Source organism: Sinocyclocheilus anshuiensis, unplaced genomic scaffold (genome assembly GCF_001515605.1).
Source record: "Sinocyclocheilus anshuiensis isolate Anshui unplaced genomic scaffold, SAMN03320099.WGS_v1.1 scaffold253, whole genome shotgun sequence".
In the NCBI taxonomy this organism is placed as follows: Eukaryota; Metazoa; Chordata; class Actinopteri; order Cypriniformes; family Cyprinidae; genus Sinocyclocheilus; species Sinocyclocheilus anshuiensis.
The window spans coordinates 649,364-665,049 of NW_015537969.1; positions in this window are offsets into that span (position 1 = coordinate 649,364).

Below are 15,686 nucleotides of genomic sequence, written 5' to 3' on the forward strand. Positions count from 1 at the left end.
CCTGCTGGTCAGTCGGACAACTACATTTACAATTCATGTGACATCACATCAACTGCTGAATTACCACCAATCAAGTTTCCAGAAGAAAAACAGAAAAATAAAGTGAAAAAATAAATAAATTGGTGTTTGTAATGCTCTCAAGAGCTGCATTGGAGGCGCATACGTGCAGATATATCCGGAAACTGATCTTGAATACACAATTGGACACTAATTTCTGCGCATGTTGCAATTCACTTTACAACACGAGCTGACATGCCCTTTACACGCTTTGACAAGAGGATACTTTATAGTGCCGGTTTTGCTTTATAATCAGCTGTTCTGCCTTCAGATAACTTTTTCCAGCTGACTGATCTCTCAATGTGTTTGCAGAACCTGATTTTACCAAGTGCAACATGTTCCTGGATCAACATCTTTGTTGACCCTGGAACAACATTGTGAATAACCAATCAGATTTGAAGAACCAGTTTATAGTTTTTGTGAAGTTTAGGCTTACAATCAGTGTTTGGTGCTTGTACATCAGTGTCATTCATCTATCATTTCCTCTGATTTTAAGGATTACTCATGATTAAGGTTAGGTTTAGGTGTAGGGATATGGTCAAGACTACATTTTTGGATTAAAATATTGTTCCAGGGTCAACAAAATATGTTGACCTAGGAACACATCTAACTCAGCAAAATCAGGACGTGCCAATGTGTTCATCAGAAGAGTCTTCCTAAATTGGACATGACGCAAATATATGGCACATTCCACAAAACCAGTATTATAATGGATATGTTAGATAAACTATAACATGAGAATTAACCTAGTATGGAACAAAGTTATTTATATTTAAATGCACCAACCATCAGTACTACAATCCACAACACCCCATAAAAATCATGGCTTTGTCTTTCTTGTTCCACCTCAGAGGCTGTGAACTTTTTGACTGTACTCTACAGTTGAGGTTATACAACGTTATAATTTAGATATAATTTATCGAACTGATATTCAAAAAATAATTAGAATAATAACTAATTTTATTTGAGAAGAAAATGATAGCACACATTTTGCATGTAATTTGTTTCTTAACATTGCTTGACTGGCCCAAAAACATTTATTTTCCAAACTAAATCATAATTTTATAAATTTATAATACTTATAGGCAACAATTTACTTAAAGCCTTTATGTATAATGCATTATAAAAGTAGTTATGAATAATTATAATACACACACACACGTACAGTATATGTATTGCTTAATATGTATCATATATCATGTTTAGGATATATAAATTTATATATATATATATATATATATATATATATGCATGTATGTATATACATTTGTATATTTTTATGCGTGTGCACATAAACACACACATGAAAAATCTATGACATTTACAATATTAACATTATACACACACACACACAAGTAGCATTGACATTTGCATTATATACTGTATATATACAGTATATATATATACTGTATAGAGAGAGAGAGAGAGAGAGAGAGAGAGAGAGAGAGAGAGAGAGAGACATTTGAATACGAATTGAAAATAAAAACAGATTTTGAGGTTGATAACCAAATTTTTCTAAAGGTTAAGCACCCCCTTTCACTGAACATGGCAGAAAAAACCTGATAACCCTATTGATGGAAAGTGCCAAACGGTGCTGAAAAGAAAAGCCTCCTTACCACAGATTTGCATGCATGCTTCCTCTTGTGACTACTCGCATTGACCTACATTGGTGGTATTGTTTGAATTGTTCATGTGAGTCATGTACAGTAACCTCCTACATATATCAGTAACATTACATTAAAGCTGCTTGAGTGAATGAGTCAGATTGGGAGCCCACCACATATTTACGTTTAGCCACAGATGTGAGGATAGAAGTATGCAACACATGGGCTGAGATAATGCTGAGAGTCCTCGACCCTATTCATTAGCCTTTGCTATGAGTTACTGTACACGCATGTGTGAATCAGAGACTACGCACAATGATTCACATAACGCACATGATAAAGATTTCACAAGGGAGTGTGGATATTCAAGACACGTGAGTCAGAAATGAGCAGATTCACAATATTAATGTCCGTTGTTCCATCAAGAATGAAAACTCAGTTCCCAAAAACAATGCTGATGTGCATAGTGCATGTGTCAAAGAAAGGTGGTAAAGCGTCTGGCATGTGGCCCATTGTAAAGTCATTCTGGAACAATCTGGCTCTGTCTCCTTGAGCAGTAGAAACCCATAAAAGACCCTCAGAACAGATGCAATGTGTCAGCATGACAACAGGCTCTCAATACTCCCCTTTAACAACTGCTCGTGTACAAGTTTGTTGGCATGTTTAAGTGTTCAGTAGCCTATGAGAGCTGCAAATGAGTCAGAAACGACGGAAGCTCATGGAGCAGTTTTAATGACAAAATCAGATATGCTAGTCAAAAGCACAATGTGTCCTGAACCTTTCTCATGGAAATATCCAAAAGAATTTGGCTTCAGTTCATGTGTCCCCAGGAACACCACCCCCATAATTTGTAGATCTTCATGTTCTAGATTTAAATAGAACAGAGAAAACAAAATATGCTGTTGTTCTAAGTTGAAATTCATTTTCAATAAAAATAAAAGCACACCATTTATAGGTTGCTTTCCTTTGAAAAGTGTAAACACTAAGGCTCTGGGCCGTCATCAAATAATTTCTCTGTTTGTCATCCCGAAAAACACAATATTACAACATTGACTCAACCAAAGACATAAGTCTAGAGGCAGACTATCCATTTGCCTGACCACTTATTGGGGAAACCTGTATGAAAACAGTCATTAATGCCAATTCTGTTTGGCGACACAAATGTTACAGACTTCCCTTTTAATTATAACAAAATGATCAGAATATGCATTAGCTCCGGTGCTGCTGTCTCAGCAATGACTGCTTATTTCCCCACAGAAAAACAGCTATTCTCCACAAAGTGCACACCTATCTCAGAGCGTCCTTTGTTCAGAAAGACATCACATTTGTGGCCTAGTCATGTGAGGCTTTTATTACTTCAGAGTTAAGACTGAGATAAGAGATTATGTTTGACTCTCAGTTTCTCTTTGCCTAACTTTTGACGTTTATACAACCGGCTTCTGAACACCCTAAAAGATGTTAGAAATCCCTCAAAAAATATACCCAATATTAAAAATGATTTGAAACTGATAGTAATGGGATCATACAAGAGTCATTTTATAATCTAATAAAATTCTATTGAATAAATTCATGAATGAATTAATATTTTTGAGTTATTATGGAGTTATCTTGTTTGATCCCATTAGGAATGGTTCCAATTTATGAAAGATGTTCCTTTAACATTCCTTTTTATATACAATGTGAATTTAGGACTGAACGCCACAAACGAGTATTCCATGATTCAAACGTGATTGAGAAATCTTTTTATTGAAGAGCTGACAAAGTGCACATGATTTACAAGAATATCTGTATTATATTGCAGTGGAAAAAAGCATCACATGACATATTCTGAGTCATTTAATTTTAGCCCATCTTTCAGCAGGTTGGTCTGCAGACTCTTTCCATAATTATCTGACTTAGTTAAACTTAAGCTCTTTCTCTCAACTGCACTTCTACGGTTTTCACTTTGATTTTAACTATGATTATTTCTAGACACTATCAGCAGGCCTGGACCTGCTCTCATCCCCCTTGTTTTCTTCAGTTTCTTCAGTTTGTAGTGGCTCTGCACTCTTGAGCTGTACCTGAACTTATTTTTCATCTTTGTTGATGATTACTCAACATTCAAGCATACCTTAGGCATCTTGTGTTGCACAACAAGAAAACAAGTTGTTTTCATTTTTCTGCATTGCTTCAACAAGGCTGATGATCAAAGTATTATGGTGACTGTAATTAACACATGCCGAGACATGCTGCCATTTCTAATGTCGACTGTATGTGTGGGAACTCTTGCTTGTTCTTGTTCTACCAAGTTAACATCCTCCATTTCTCATTCTCATTTATAGTGATAGTTAAAAATTCTGTCCTTGTTTACTCACCCAATTTGTGAATGAAAAGACATCTTAAAACAGCCAAAGCTGGTTTGCTGGTCTTAGTTAGTCTCTTAGTCGGTAAACTGGTTAGTTTTAAAGGGGGTTTTGGCAGTTTTCAGCTGATCAGCAGTTGACTGCTCATCTAAACCAACTAAATACCAGCTCGGCTCAGGTTGGGAGACCATCTTAAACCAGCTTGGATCAACTAAGTAGCTTAGGCTGGTTTAAACAGGTTGTTTAAAAAAAAAACAAGAGAAAACCACCAAACATCCTCATGATAGGAAATCTAATTGTGAACATTCTCTCACTGCAGCTGGTCCAAATAAAAATCACAAAACTTAAATGTTCTGTAGGTGGACATAAATCCCTTAAAGTCAACTGAAATCCGGATGAAATCTGAAACGCAGATCTTTCCCAGAGGGCCAAATGTCTCCTGAGGAGACAAAAGCAGAATCTTATTGACCACAAAAACAAATCCTCCACTTTTCAGCCAAAGCAAGCAAAGCGTACAAATCCCACATCTCCCTCAACGCTGCTGCTTTTACAATTCAGTCATATTAGTAGGTTTGGAGAGTTGGGGACTCAGGTGGTCAGACGGACCCACAGGGACTGTCCCATCTCCTGCTGTCCATCAGTGTGTGATCAATGCCTGTCACCCCAGCACAAACATCCCCCACCACAGCACACCACCCTGCCCTCAGCCATATAAATTGTTCAGACGGTCTTACTGTACCTGATGACTAATTCATGTGCTCAGAAGTGCAAACACTAGATAAATGAGACAATATCAGAGAAAGTATGCTGGCCTAGAGGACTTTGAAAGTGAAAGTGAACAAAGGCCTCCTGTAGCAAATCTATGCATTTTTGCAAGAAAAATGTCCATATTCAAAACATAATAATAATTTTAATCTAGCTTGCGCCAACAGTTGTACACGGAAGCAGCTCCGGGCTGATTACATATGAGTTCAGCGTTGCGCATGCACCAGTGAGTCTCGTGAAAACGTGAGCGCAAGCTAGATTAAATTGATTATTACATTTTAATATGGTTATTTTTCTTACAAAACTGCATTGATTTGCTACAGGAGGCCTTTGTTCACCCCCCCCGGAGCCGTGTGAGACACTTTTTTATGAATGGGCGCTTTTTATTTCACTTCTTTTGGACTGAAGCACTGCAACACCCGCTGACTGCAATGATAGAGCTTGGAATAGCCAGGACAATTTTTAATATAACTCCGACTGGATTCGTCTGAAAGAAGAAAGTCATATACACCTAGGATGCCTCGGGGGTGAGTAAAACACAGCCTAATTTTCATTTTTGGGTGAACTAACCCTTTAACTAGCCCTTTGTTTTCTTTACAAACAAAACTCATAAGGTGCTTACAATTGAAGAAAATAGGGCCATTTTTTGAAGTATTTAAAAGCAGAAATGTGAAGTTTTTACATTTGTAAAAGAACATTACATTCTTTGTTTAGAAATGGTTAGTGCATGATTTTTGCAAACTAAAATCTAACCAAACAGTTGACGGTAGCCATTGACTTCCATTGTATTGAAAAAATACTTTGAAGTCAATGGCTACTGTCAGCTGTTTGGTTACCAACATTCTTCAAAATATTTGTTTTTGTGCTCAACAGAAGAAAGGAACTCATGCAAGTTAGGGGACAACTTGAGGGTGAGTACATTTTTTGGTTGATCTAACTCTTTAATAGATTTTAATATTTTCTTACATCTAATATTCCATTAAGCTGAATGAATTGCTTGTTTTGTTGAAACTTCCAGTTAAGTCATGCTTTTTGTTCATATGGTTTTTCTATATTCTCTAAAACTGCTTCTGGACATTCAGTGACATGTTTTAGTACTGAGAATACCAAGAGGAATCAAAATAACAAAAACAGAGCACTTTTACAAGGCCAAGAAGAAAACCTGTGGGGGCAGATGGAACAATCCTAGGTTCTTAAACGTTAACCCCTCTCGTTATTGGGGATAATGTCTATAAGGAATCATTCTATATATATCAACAGCAGTTTATAGACACTGAAAAGAAAGAGGAGATAAATGTAACATCACAAGCACAGTTCTGTAAAGCTATGATCTCTCTGGCCTCATATCAGCACATTTATGTATGTGTTCTTTTGGCCGTTCTGTTGTGTTTGTGTCTGTACACAGCAGGGAATACTTTGATATTGGTGGATGACAGGGAGTGATGCGAAGACCCCTGTGTTCTGGACTCGGGTGGGCGGCTCATTCAGTTTTCATGAAGAGCCAGAGCCAGGGTTTCATGATGAGTTTTCAGAAGAGCCAGAGCCGTCACAGAGAGGGAATTGTCAGTTAGGCCTAGTTATATCTGGGACTACATTCTTCTGTGGAATAAACAGCATCAATGTTTCCTGTTTACAGTCACTGTGGAGATGGAATGAAAAGTTCCAGAGAGAAACTTCCTATTTAGTAGGAACAAGTTACAGAATCACACCAACTAAATTAACCTCCGCCAAGTCAAGAAAGGATTTTTTGTTTGTTTTTATAAATCCCATTCCTGATTCCTGATTAAAAGTCAGAGTAAAGACATAAAGTTACAAACTGTTTTTATTTCAGGTATTTTTTTCAAGTAAACCTTTTCAAGTAAATTTTTATTTTCAACTATTTTTATTTCCAAGTACATTTTATTTAAAGTAAATGCTGTTCTTTTGAACTTTCTATTCATCAAAGAATCCTGAGAAAAAAATATTAAGCTGCACAGCTGTTTTCAACAGTAATAATAAGAAATGTGTCTTGAGCACCTACTGTAATCAAAAAAACAGAACAATTTCTGAATCATATAACACTGAAGACTGGAATAATGGCTGCTGAAAATTCAGCTTTGCAATCACAAGAATTAATTACATTTAAAATACATATAAAAATAGAAAACCGTTATTTTAAATTGTAATAATATTTCACACTATTACTGCATCAAATAACAGCAGTCTTGGTAAGAATAAGAGACTTATTAATCTCGCTGGCCTTTTGAAGGGTAGTGTACATACATTTTATCACATTATATATAATATAATTTAATAATATATTCTATTCATATTTTTACTGATTTTGTTAAATAACAATAAACTATATAAATTAAAAAGTATGTGTTTTTAATAAGGCCTAATTTATAAACAGTGGTTTATAAGTCTTCAGACATAATGAACTCAATGACACTATTTAGGGTAAAGAGAAGGCATATAGATTTGTAAAGCAGTTCTATGACATAAATGAGAGATGATATACTACATAAAATACTTAGGAGAACTCTACACATTTTGAACAGAAACTTCATTTTCTAACTTGTGCGATTATGTAATTTCACTGAACGGATTAATGTCAAGAGAAAAGAGTGAAGTATGACTGCGTGTTTTATACCTGACAGATGAAAATGTGCATGAAATAACTGCAATTATTTAAATACCTACAATAAAAAAGAATGAGTACTGTTATAAAGTACAAATAAGTAGGAACACGTAAAAGAGTCTCAAATACTAGACCATCTCAGGAAAAAAAAAATGGAGCGTCTGGTCAGTCTAATCTTGACCTACGGTATGACAGCTGCACTCCAGCAGGAAGTCAGAATTTCCGCTGACACGAAGCTCTTTAAATCATCAGGCATCAAATCCACGTCAAATACCATTTCTTCCCTTATATGCTGAAAGTGGTAAGGATATATAAGCAGTACACTCAGAAATGGTTTCTTCTCTGCTGATAACAGTCCACTCTACAATGACCATAACCCTTCACTACAAACCTCTGACCCTTTACTTCAGTACTATTGCAGCTTAGACATGTTCTTGCTGCATCTACTGCATATTATATACATTTACACACCATATAATGTATATTTGGGAATGCAGCCTCCGCGAATCATACGCTAATACTGAAATAATACATTGAAATGAACTTAAATGTAGTCAGTATGACCAATGTTCAGTACTCTCCTTCCACAGCAGCAGACCCACCAGGACAAGTTTTCACATGACCTTCCCAGCCCAAACCTTCAGAATTCCTCAGAAGCGTTATCACCATGCTCAATGAAAAATAAAGCAACAGGGGAAAACAATAGAGAGGAGAGAGCCAAGACAAAGACACAACAATGTCAGAGTTGCGAGGTGGGAGGCAACAACTTACTTTGATAAATCCTGGATTCCTCCTGAGAGCTTCACCACACAAGAGAACCTTTGAATAATCCTGGAAAAAATGAAAGCAGATGTTAAATTATAAAGCTAGTCCTAATATAGGACTTTGCTATGGCAACATTATAACAAATTTAACCCTTGTATTATGTTCCGGGTCAATTTGACCCATTTTGATTTTTGAGCTGTCGGAAATACCAGTTAATCTGTGATTTTATTCTTGATATTTTGTGACTTTTCTCATTTAGGGCCATGAACATGCATGCAAAGTGAAGATACACTGATGTGTTTTGAAGTGCACACAAATAATTTTCTGACAATTTTGATGTTCGCGGGTCAATTTGATCCACTATTTTTTGTTTCAAGGCAACTGTACAGACCCAAATTAAATATATTTCTTTGGTATATGTTATTATGGTGGTGTTTTACTACCCTGGAAAGGGAAAAAATTAGCTTTTTCTCATTGTTTTCAGTGCTGAAAAAGACTTTCTCAGACTAAAAGTGGTAAAAGTGAGCTAATATTTAAATAAAATTCAATTCAATTCAAGTTTATTTGTATAGTGCTTTTCACGATACAAATCGTTGCAAAGCAGCTTTACAGAAAAATAAGTTTCTACAATAAATTTAGTGGTAGCTTATCAGTGATGACTGTCAAATTGATGTACATATGGCAGAAATGTATGGTAAAATTCAGTTAAGGACGTAATCAAACAAACGATGAACGCTATTAACAGCAATGATTATATGTTGCAATCAAACTTGTAGCAAAATTTGTTCATGTTGTTTCAGGGTTGGAATCATCTGAGGTCCTCTGAGGGGTTGGCATCATCTCTTCTCAGGTGTTCGGTCATCTCAGGTCTTTGTAAGGGCTGGATCCAGACTGAAGCTTGCGTAATTCCTAGTTACCACGGGATGTCAATCCCATGGCAGAAACAGAGAAACAAATAGAGATATAATTAGCGTAGCTGCTGTTCCAACCAAGCAAAATTTATTTGTTTAACCAAAACTAAAGAATAATAATGTGCATTTGATCAGATATAACTGCAGTACAAGATTATGAGAAGCATTATTTGAATGCTTGGCCAAAGAGATGTGTCTTTAATCTAGATTTAAACAGAGAGAGTGTGTCTGAACCCTGAATGTTATCAGGAAGGCTAATATAATATTTTGTAACTGATACAGAACTTAATAGGTAGCCAGTGCAGAGACTGTAAAATTGGGGTATAGTTTTGTAATCGATCTATGAGTATGTCATGATCTATAGTGTCGAACGCAGCACTAAGATCAAGTAAAACTAGCAATGAGATGCAGCCTTGGTCTGATGCAAGAAGCAAGTCATGTGTAATTTTAACAAGTGCAGTTTCTGTGCTATTGTGGGGCCTGAAACCTGACTGAAATTCTTCATAGAGATTTTTTTGCAAGAAGGAGCACAATTGAACAGACACAACTTTTTCTAAAATTTTAGACATTAGGATCTAGTTGTGGTTTCTTAATAAGAGGCTTAATAACCGCCAGCTTGAATGGTTTTGGGACGTGACCTAAAGATAACGACGAGTTAATAATATTGAGAAGCGGTTCTTCTGCTACAGGTAACAAATCTTGCAGGAATTTAGATAGTACAGCATCTAATAGGCATGTTGTTGGTTTAGATGCAGTGATAGGTTTATTTAGCTCTTCCTGTCCTATATTTGTAAAGTACTGCAATTTTTCTTTGGGTGCGATGAATGAAGCTGAAGTACTAGATGCTGTAGAATTTAAATTTGTTATTGCATTTCTGATGTTATCTATTTTATCAGTGAAGAAATTCAACAGTTAAGGGATTAAAAAATGTGGTTCAACACATTTTTAAAAATCATACTTTTTGATATTCATTGTTTGCACTGTGTGACAAATACAGATATTAAAAATGTTCTGTTCATACCTGATTCCTTCTTGTTTTTAATAATTTGATATTTAGGGAATTGCATTGAAGGCAATTAGGGTCAATTTGACCTGCTCCATCAAAATCGTACCCAGAAATCAAACATAATACAAGGGTTAAATGTAAGGTAGAAATGTATCATTATTTTTTTACATACAGTGTACTAATGTGTTAAGTATGACTCAAACACAAGTTGATGGTCTATTATGTGGAATGGACAGTGATGTCCTGTAGGCACATACCTTCGTAAGGGGTGTCAGGGTCATGGCATTTCTGGGAGGGACCATCATCACAGCATACCTGGACCTGAGACAGCTTGACTTAGCAGGACATGTCCTAAGGATATAATAGCAATGTGAAGAAATTGTCCAATTTTGTCAATTTTAAATTACTTACAAATAATGAACAATCCATTGTGCATTAGTCTCATTTGTCCATTACAGAGCCATGGTCCTAAATCTATTTCCAGTGAAACAAAATAAACTGTTTTCAATAGGATAAGTAAAATATGCATAAGTAAAAGATGTAATTTCTAAAAACAAACTTATTTTCTTACACAATTTTTGCTTAAGTCATTTTTTCTCATTTTAAGACTGCTTTTACTGATAAACCAAAAAATAAATAAAAACAAACAAACTAAAAACGACTAATTAAGACAATTACTCTATGCATCTGCAAGCAAATGAGGCTAATTACTTAGCTAACTTGGACTGTCTGGACAGCTTAGACAACTTGAACTATTGTAACATTGTTCATATGAGTCATCTGATGAACTGACAAGTGATATTATTAAAAAGCAGAAAAGAAACTGCGAACATTACAAGTGACATTTAGACATGACCTTTTTGCTTACTGAGGAAATAAATGTGTTCACTTTTTTTTGGCCACGAGTGTGTAAAACAAGGCTGAGAGTCCATATTGAGCTTCTTCCACTAAAATCTTCATTAGAAACCTAGTTGAGTTTCAGAGCAGCTGACTGACAGAGGATCAATTCTAGAGGAAAGTTATAGTGATCTATGGATAAATTACAGTAGATATATGCATATTCTACCTTCATGAGTTTGAAATTCCTTTCAAGTATTTGATTTGAATAGAGGTAGATTCTAAACAAAGAACTGAATTTCATTTAAGGGAAATATACACCATGAAGAAAAGCTCCTGATTTAATCAGCTGTCTGCCTTATGAAAATGTAATGCTCAAACTGTGCGATAAATGTACATTTTGATTTTGTCATCTTCAAGGAGGACCTACTGAGGGAGCACAAATGGACATTGTGTACAAGCTCTATTGCACTATACAAACTGTCCTGTTAATTGGAGTGAAAGGAAATCAATAGAGATACTCTTTAAAGTCTCCTGAGCAGATGCTCAGGCCCCCAAACCCCCAGACAACAATCAAAACTGTCATTACATACTGAGCTCCACCTGAACCCCCCAAATACAAGCACTCAGCCTAAAATGTGATTCTTTAATGATTTCATTAGAATCAGGACAGAATAAGATCTGCAACACAGACATGCTGGCCTATGATTATGGGTGGCCTATACCATTATCAATATATTAATAAAATAAAGGGCTATTTTGACTTATGGACAAATCACATTTAATTAGAAAATGTAAATCTAGTGTTCAATACAGGATTGAATATTTTCTCTGTCATTCATCTATGTAACAGCAATGTTTCTAACCGCTCTAACAGCTTGTGATGGTTCACCTTGAATTCCACCTCAGAATTGAGAAAACCTTCATGCATTTCCCTCGACAGACTCAACAAGCTGCCTTGAAGCTGTAAGAGAGAGGATGATCGGCTGTTTGTTTAATAACACATCATTCCCTTCATTCCGAGCCTCATGCTTGGAAGAATTTGAGGGAATTTTGAGGGCGAGACTTTCACACCAGACGTATGTTGACACCAGGAAAAGAGGTGGAAGTGAGAATGCTGGCAGTGAAGGGACTGTCTGTGCTACAGCTGCCACCTGTGAGCTCACTAATATCCCATAACCTTCTCAAGGCCAGAGGATAAGAGCCGAATGAAGACCTCATCCACCCCCTGGACTGAGACTCCTGTCACTATTATCTCAGCTGAAGCTGAGCTGTTCTGTCTACTGAGAAATGGTAAATTAATTTCATAGGTCCTCTAATGTCTCGTGCATCTCATATTACTGATTTCCACAAATTACAACATTTGATTCAATTACTGTAAATTATATAAATGTATTGAGTGGATGAGTCTGGTGAGAACCTTTTACAGAATTGTAAAAATACTAAAAAAAAAATACTAATTGACCCTTTGCAGGGAGCTTGATTGACAGGCGATCTGACCAATCATAATGCAGAATCCACCGTTTTGTCCGACAAATAAATCAGACAGCAGAGTAACTTCAGTGGACTTTGAAATGGTGTGTACTGATGTCTTTCCACGGTTGAAATAAAATGTCACAACACATTAAAGAGCCACAAAGTGGTATTTATTGTTTGAATTTCTTTAAAAAATGACAAAATTTGAAAGGTCACTTGGCTTGGTCAAGTATGTAAAAACCTAGAAACTGCTCTTGCAATCACAAAGTAATGTGCCAACAACCGTTCTGAACATCTAAGCAAGTGCATAACAACACCCTGGCAACCACCAACAATCTGTGGATGGGAAAACATATTTACTTCACATATTTACTCCGGTTTATTCAGAGTTTTTGTTATTTAAACTCATTACATTACCATAATATGTCTGACCTGCACACTTTAAGCGTCCTTAAAAGACTAATTGGTCATTTAAAGGGATAGTTCACCAAAAAATGAAAATTCAGTCATCATTTGTTCCAAACCTGTATGAATTTCTCTCAGCTCTGTTAAACACAAAAGAAGATATTTTGAAGAATGTTGGTAACCAAACAGTTGACGGTAGCTATTGACTTCCATAGTATGAAAAAAATACTATGGAAGTAAATGGCTGCCGTCAACAATTTGGTATAGAAAATTTAGCACAAACACACTTACCAAGAAAAACATTTCATAAAAAGATGTTTGATAAACCTCAAATGATAAAAACAAAGACAATGAAGACAATAAAGAAAATAAAGACAAAAAGAAAAAAGTAAATGAAGACAAAAAGGACACTTTCTGGTTGTCAGATATTAGTGGAACATATCTATAATGTGGTGAACTGATTTTACATTTTAAATTTTACACTCCATACTCCACTAAAAATGAGCACAAATGAAAATGAAGGCATTTGCAGATGGATTAGTAAAGAATCACTCACTCAGAGAGTGTGACCACTGATGCAGAAGACATCACACAGTACTGCTCAACACTGCCCGCTATTGCTGGCAAGAGACTAAAAAATACTAAGAATCAGACAAAAGGATTCAGCCATGAAGAGATCACCATTACTACCAAAAAAGAGGGTGGACCAGGATGGGGTGAGCAGAGGAAGAGAGGAACAGGTTTTACCTTGTCCGAGCCCTGTAGCTGGTCTGATTACAGGGATCATTCCCAACTGAACTTCATTCCAAAGTCATGACATCCACTAACCTGCAGCCTCTCCAGACACGCTTCCCGATGACCAATGAGATGTAATTGAACAAGCTGTCACTAAACAATGCGTGTGCAGGTGGAAATGACATGGAAATTACACTGATAGTAATGACTAATAGTTTTCAGTTTGCAGTCACTGAATGTTTATGTAGTGGCCTGAGGGAAACATTCTTGGAAAGAAAACACGAACCACCCCAGATTTCCAGGGGGATGCTTTTCTGGTACATTTTATACTATGTGGATTTTAAATCTTTTCAACAAGAGCTCTTACCCAACCTTTGATTACATAATCTGAGAATGTAACTACAGTCCAACATGAAAATGACACACGTTGTGACCCCGGCCTGCCCAGATGTGTAGTTCTGACCCGTTACACATTCAAGGTCAGAGAACAGAATCAGCTCTGATCCTAACATAACATCCCTTCGGACCCCAGCACACCCTTTCATTGAGGCATCTGCACTATGGCCCAGGAGCAGAGGTTGAGTAATACAGAGACATCAGAGCAGGTGGGCGCATGTTGAGCACTGAATCACACCCCAGACAAAAAGCACAGTGGAACACAGGAAATATGTTTGTGGGTTGATTCCCAGAAAAATAAAACCATGTGGGCAGAGCATAATTTTAGATGTGGATATTGCTTAATACAAGCAAGTCATGCATGCACACAAAGCAAGAACTGTACGGTCTGTGTCAGCAACGGTATTAGATATTAGCTCACCTATTAAATTTGCAAAATGGGGCATTAAGGATTGAAACGCAATTTAATACACAATGGGATTTGGTCTACTCTGAAATTCATACAGTATATCAGAGCCCAAAAACAAAACCTTTCATCAGTACTGGGGCACGTTTCCTGAAAAATGTGTCCCCATATTTTGATACTCTTCTATGATACAGTTACGGCTAACTTGTCTTTACCTGCTGTATGAAGTTGTTCACAACCTGCTCCCTCAATTAAAAGCTGACAAATGATAGAAGATGTTTGTAAGTTTTGTTTCCTAAAATGGATAGGTAAATATTCACCTCATTCAGTGCTCTTTTTGTTTTCGGTCTTAGAAACTATCCCTTACTATTTTGGTGTAAGAAACCGCGGCAAATGATTCAGTGCGACAATGAACTGTCCAACCCAGACAGCAACATAGTGTTGGCCCAGATCTGGCCCGTTTGAAATCCATGCGGACCAGATGTGGGCCGACACTATGTTGCTGTCTGGGGAATGAATCAAACTGATTCGCCAATAAATTCAGACCTTGTTGATTGAAAAGCAGACCCGTGAACCTGCTCCGCTAGTTCTGATTCTGAACAGTTGACATGATTCCCATATCACATGACTGCTGAATATTATTTGGGAAAATGGTTATCAGATCGGAATACGGTATTCTTAGCGTAAAAGAATAAGTATCAGTAATATTTCACCAAATATACATGACACAACGGTGTCACGAGTAGCTTATTCCGATTAATGTACTGTACGAAGCTTAGCTACAATCGCACTATGTTTGTTAGTTTGATTGAGCAAAAATCAAATTTGGTTTGATTTCAGTTTAAAGGGTTTACAATTTATTTTGTGCCTGAAATTGAAGAAGTAAATGTTTGTCTGTCCCCTCCTGGCAATGGCTATGTCGGCATTGTTCAGGCCTATTGCTAATAAATAAATAACTATATGTGACCCTGGACCACAAAACCAGTCATAAGTTGCATATTTATATATTTGTAGCAATAGCCAAAAATACATTGTATGGGTCAAAATTATTGATCAAAAATCATTTATATTATATATATATATTAAATAAAGATCATGTTCCATGAAGATATTTTGGAAATTTCCTACTGTAAATATATTAAAACTGTCATTTGGACAACTTTAAAGGCGATTTTCTCAATATTTTGATTTTTTTTGCACCCTCAGATTCCAGATTTTCAAATAGTTGTATCTCGAGCCAAATATTGTCCTATCCTAACAAATACATCATTTCAAATGATCCATACATCAATGGAAAGCTTATTTATTCAGCTTTCAGATGATGTATAAATCTCAATTTCAAAAAATTGACCCTTATGACT